Genomic DNA, 6,000 nt, shown 5'->3' on the forward strand with positions numbered 1-6,000 from the left:
TTCTTAGAATACTTTAATCATTTCACTATAAAATGTATCATTTGGAGTTTATTCTGCTGTGGGATAGTTATCAAAAATACATATACTGTTTTTTTTTTCCCCTCTAAGGGTGCCCAGCTGTCCGAAGACAGTTATTTTAAATGTCCTCACTGTACTAATTTGGTAGGCTATTTTTAGTCAATGACAAATTTTCATGTATATTTGAGCCTTTTCTGGAATTTCTGTTCTATTCCAGCAGAAGGCTTCTTTATTTATGCATAATACTGTGCTGTGCTGTGCTCAGTTGCTCAGCTGTGTCAGACTCTTTGTGACCCCATGGACGATAGCCCGTCAGGCTCCCCTGGCCTCCCCTACCTTGGTAGGCAGATTCTTTACCACTGAGCCACCTGGAAAGCCCATGCATAATACTGCACTCTGCTGATCAACAGGTCTTATAACTCCTTTCCAGCACTAGCTATTTTTTGGATGAGCCCCTGCAGGAGCTCAGGCCTAGCTGGCCTCTCACTCCCTTTCTGTCCTTTATCACATCTGGTCCCCATGAGAAGCCTGTCCCACCACCCGCTACTCATGATCTTTACCACAAGGCTCCTGATACTTTTTAATTAACCTTCCAAATCATTCCCACTGTCACATTACTCTCTGTGTTCCCTCTCTTGTAAATATTTTCTCTTCCTAATCATAAACCTGAAGAAATCACTGTTTACTAAATAATAGGAAACAACATCCAATTTGGGGGGGGCCATGAGAAACTGGCTCTGAGCCAAGATTTTTAAACAATCTTTATGTTGGAGAAATTTCTCCACATTTGAAACATATAACTCACAAACATTTTGCTTAGCATCTTTCCCATAATCTCAACTAGACTTATTCCCGATTCTCATTTTATTGCAACTAGAGGCTGCAAGTATTCACATCTTGAAGATGTGAAGTAAATTTGGGGAAAATTGGTGGTAGACTGCAAAAGAGAGGAAAAATTTTCTCCTACTAGGATTAACCTTGGGTTAAATTTTTAAATTTTGATGTATGTTTAATATATTCATCAGCTAAATCTCAGGTTGCTTAAGAAATCAATAACACACTAATTTTGCACATAAAAATATTTGCCATCAGAATATGTATTATAACTACTACACAGATCTGTCCTCTAACTAGGAATCAAGGAACATATCATATAGAAGCTCTGCATAATGCATTCATAACAGTTAAGGTAAGAATTGGATCTGTGTCTATTTGATCAACCCAAATAATAGTGTGTGTGTGTGTGTGTGTGTGTGTGTGTGTTCAGTCATATCCAACTCTGTAGCCCACCAGACTCCTCTGTCCATAGAATTCTCCAGGCAAGGATTCTGGAGTGGGTTGTCATTTCCTACTCCACGTGAATTTCATGACCCAGGGATCAAACCTGTGTCTCTTCCATCTCCTGCACTGGCCTCTTTGTATTGGTCTCTTGCCTCTCTAGTGAGAAAAATCACCAACATTTCAAGTAAGAAAGGTAAATATGAAAATGATAGTAAGGTGTAATTCTTACTTTAAATTTAAAATTAATCATGTACAAAGGTTATTAATGTGTAAATTATTAATTTTACACATGGTAGCAAATATTTTTGTTCATTAAAGCAACTTCTATATATTTCTTATTCTATTAAATAAAATTTATAATCAAATAATTATAATAAATAATGGTATTAAGTCACTTTGAAATGTCAAAAAATGTAATAGCTTAAGTCTAGGTATAGATAATATTAAGGAAAACTTCATTTGAGCCCACATATTGCAACAAAAATGGTTACATATGTCTATTCAATTTGATATTATAATGATATTTAAAATAAATTAATACATAAAATGAAGAACAGTTATTTTGAAAAAAATTATAGAATTCAGGATTTATAAAATAATAAAGATAGCTTCAGTCCCAACAATGTTTTTAAATTATTTTCAAGGATTGAGTTACCAATTTTTATCAAATATACAAATATACTTGAAGTATACCTTGTTTTACTCTTATGAAATTCAAACTCAAATCTTACCTATTTCATGTTATACAAGATTTCATCACCAAAATGTCACATCTGTACAATTAGAAATTATATTTTATATAGCACTGGAAATAATTTTATTCAGGTAATGAGTAAAATACTAAATGCTTCTGTTCATAAAAATGATAAAGATTGCAATTCTATTCTTTTGTATATTAATTTTCCCTCTCTTTTAAGATTGACAATTTTAAATTAAAACTGTCTGTTCCTTTACTCAATTTCAGAATCAAATTATGAAGAATATATTAAGTAAACATGCATTTTCTAAGATCTACATTGCTTCCAAGCAGGAAAACTAGGACTATTTTCCTAGATCATGCAATAACTATTTTCCTAGGTCTCAGTCCTTAGATCCTAGATCATGGAATGTCAGTGGGAAAGAAAAGCGGCATATGAAAGGGATGAGCCAAACTGCAACACTGTGTGCTTCAAAGCCACAGGTGCTCTCCCTGTTAGCGCTACAGAGTGGAGGTGATAGTATTATCAAATTATTGGCAGAAAATTCATGGAGAATTCACATCTAAGAGTCTGGGATTTTTATAACACTGTGATGATTGCTTTAATATCTTATTTCATTCCCACATTAACCATGTGATACCAAGCCAAGGTAAACTAGAGAGCAGTTTTTCATAATGTTAAAGCAGAGAGTGAAATTTAGAAGAATAAAATTTAGCTTTTAATAAAAACAATAATAGCTAGCTTTCAAATAGACTTTCTATGAATGCCAAAACAACTTTACGTTGCTTTATTGTATCAAATGAATTAATTCATGTCGCAATCCTAACTGTTGGTACAACTGTTAAGTCAGTTTTGCAGCCAAGTGAAGTATGGTGCAGAGAGATTAAGCAATTCGCATTGTCACACAGCTGGCAAGTGAAGCCATGATTCAATTGCAGGCTATCTTGTCAGGATTGTATTTTTTGTCCATGACACTATATTTAGACTATGCTTGCATGGAGAAACTTGAAACGTAAAGGGTGGGGAAATGAGAAGCAGGGCTGGGACTCATGTTGAGTCAAGTGATGCCTGGAGTGTAATATTTAAAGAGGCAGTCACTTTAACAATGGGGCGATGCAGAATCAGCCCTGAAACTGAGTGTGTGCTCTTAGATTCTGTACTAAAAGAGTCTTATTCCTTATTTAGGTAAGACCGTATCCCACTCCTGGCTCTGATGAAAGGAAAAAATGGAAAAAAGTAATCATCAATGAGTAACTCAATAACTCTACCAAAAACAATTTTTCTAGGGAGTGTGGTACAACCCTGGCAACTAAAGATTTAAGAACATTATACCATATTAATAATTATAATTATAGGACCATGACTTATACATAAACATATTAAAAGCGATAGGAAATTTTATTGATAAAATCATATTTAATTATCTCAAATAAGGAAGCAAACAGAAAATTTAAACAATTACTTAATATAATAGATGATAAATAATGGAGGTAGAATTCAAACTTAAGTATGATTTAAACAATAGGCACTGATTTGCAATCACAAAACCAATGTGCAAATGAGCAATGTATCCATCATTGCTAAATCTGAATATCCTAGCTCAAGAAAAGTGAGTTCAGAAACTTTTATCTGAATTATTATTATTATTATTATTTGAGGAACAACAAAGACATCAGAGATGCACACAGAACACGGGGTAAAGCATAACAAGAAGTATCTTACACAGCTGGTGAATACATTCCAGGTGACCCCTCTTTTCCCACAGTGACCTTCTTAATTGTTTCTCTCTGTATCTATTCCCACACAACTTTTCCAGAATAAAACCCTCTGATAGCCTCCACAAAGCATCTTACTGAAATATATGTCTTCTATTCCCCTATGTACAAAAAATAAAATATTCTCTCATATTTTTTGTAAACTGCCTAAAAATGTGAATTGTATATAAGAACATGTATGATCAAGATCATCAAGTGATGGGAGGGAAATGAAGAGTTGAAATAAGTAGCTGAAAATATATAAGGCAGATAATTTCTGTTATATTAATAGTTCTACTGAAGTATGTAAAGTCATAGAGAAATACAATAAAATTGTCAAAAAATGTAAATATTTGAGGGAATTCCCTAGCAGTCCAATGATTAGGACTCTGTACTTTCACTGCTGTGAGCCTGAGGTTCAATCTCTGGTTGGTGTACTAAGATCCCACAAACTGTGAAACATGGCCACAAAATAATGTAAGTATTTAAAACTGAGATCACATAACAACAGTGTGGGTCTATCTTCAATAACTATCAGTTTGTCCAACATCTGTGCTGATCAGGGCATTTGGGGCTTCCCTGGTGGCTCAGATGATAAAGAATCCGCCTGCAATGCAGGAGATCTGGGTTTGATCCCTAGGTTGGGAAGATCCCCTGGAGAAGGGAATGACAACCCACTCCAGTATTCTTGCCTAGGAAATCCCATGGACAGAGGAGCCTGGTGGCCTACAATCCATGAGATCAGAGAGTCAGACACGACTGAATGACTAACACTCTAACTCTTTTGACTTTGGACTATATTCGGAAAGAATGCCCTAAAAGATATTTCAAGGGAGAGTGTATGGTGATAACACATGGATTATAAACTGAGAAAGGGGAAAGTGGAAATAATAAAATTCTTAAATTAGAAACAATTGCATTGATCATGAAAATCAACCTGGATATCCTGATACAACTTATAAAACAGGCACTGATCCCTGATGGTAAAAATAAAAAGCAGATAATACATTTACCCTTTCTCACAGATGGAACACCAAGAAAAAGCACCAGAAGGTAATCTTACTAAATTGATGGAGTTTGTTCTCCTGGACTTTGCTGATGTTCCTCATCTCCAGAGGTTTTTATCTGGACTGTTCTTACTCACCTATATAATTATCTTGATGGGAAATGGCATCATATTTCTGATAACAATACTGAACCCTGGTCTCCAGACCCCCATGTATTTTTTCCTTGGCAATTTTTCCCTTTTGGAAATCTGCTACGTGTCTGTTAACGCTCCCCAGAATGCTCACGAGTCTTTGGACACAAAGAAGAACGATTTCTCCAGTTGCTTGTGCCACACAAATGTGCTTCATTCTTATACTTGGGGCCACCGAGTGCTTCCTTCTGGCCGTGATGGCCTATGACCGCTACGCGGCCATTTGTAGCCCTCTGCAATATCCCCTAGTCATGAACTACAAGGTGTGTATCCAGCTGGTGGCCGGCTCCTGGATCAGTGGAATCCTAATCCCAATAGGCCAGACAGGCCAGATTTTCTCTCTGCCCTTTTGTGGTTCCAAACTCATCCACCACTTCTTCTGTGACATCCCTCCCATACTCAAGCTGGCCTGCGGGGACACTTTTCTGAATGAAATGTTGGTCTTCACAGTTGCTGTGCTGTTTGTTTTGGTTCCATTTCTGTTGATACTTGTTTCCTATGGCAAAATCATCTCCACAGTCCTTAAATTGCCATCAGCCACAAGTCGGGGCAAAGCCTTTTCCACCTGCTCCTCTCATCTTATGGTTGTGGCATTGTTCTTCGGATCAGGCCTCGTCACATATTTAAGACCCAAGGCTCAGCAGGAACTGACAAAGTGCTTTCCCTCTTCTACATGTTGTGACGCCTGTGTTTAACCCCATGATATACAGTCTAAGGAACAAGGATGTCATGATGGCACTGAGACAATGGCCAGGCAAACACCTTAGTTCATTGAAAAAGTGACTTGTATTTCAGAACTTGATTTCTTATATATGTGTTATAAATTTTCAATAGATATTTATCTTAAACTCAATTTATCTGCCTATAAAGTGGTAGTTATTACCAAAATAAAAATTACTTGTAACACTGAGAAACCTTTTTGTCTGGAGTTATATAGTTGTGTATGGGTCAACAAATAGCAACATTTGCTTAGGAATTCTATAACCTTGTTGTGAAATGTTCTCTTTTAGTAAGAACTTTAGACAACAATTGCTATAATACACCCAGTTGT

The 6,000-nt window shown here is 36.0% G+C and overlaps 1 pseudogene; it reads left to right on the forward strand.

Moving 5' to 3' along the window:
- The first annotated feature begins 4,821 nt into the window (after positions 1–4,821).
- LOC102409284 lies at positions 4,822–5,732 on the forward strand (annotated as a pseudogene).
- The last annotated feature ends 268 nt before the right edge of the window (positions 5,733–6,000 follow it).

This window comes from Bubalus bubalis, chromosome 16 (genome assembly GCF_019923935.1).
Source record: "Bubalus bubalis isolate 160015118507 breed Murrah chromosome 16, NDDB_SH_1, whole genome shotgun sequence".
NCBI classification, from domain to species: domain Eukaryota; kingdom Metazoa; phylum Chordata; class Mammalia; order Artiodactyla; family Bovidae; genus Bubalus; species Bubalus bubalis.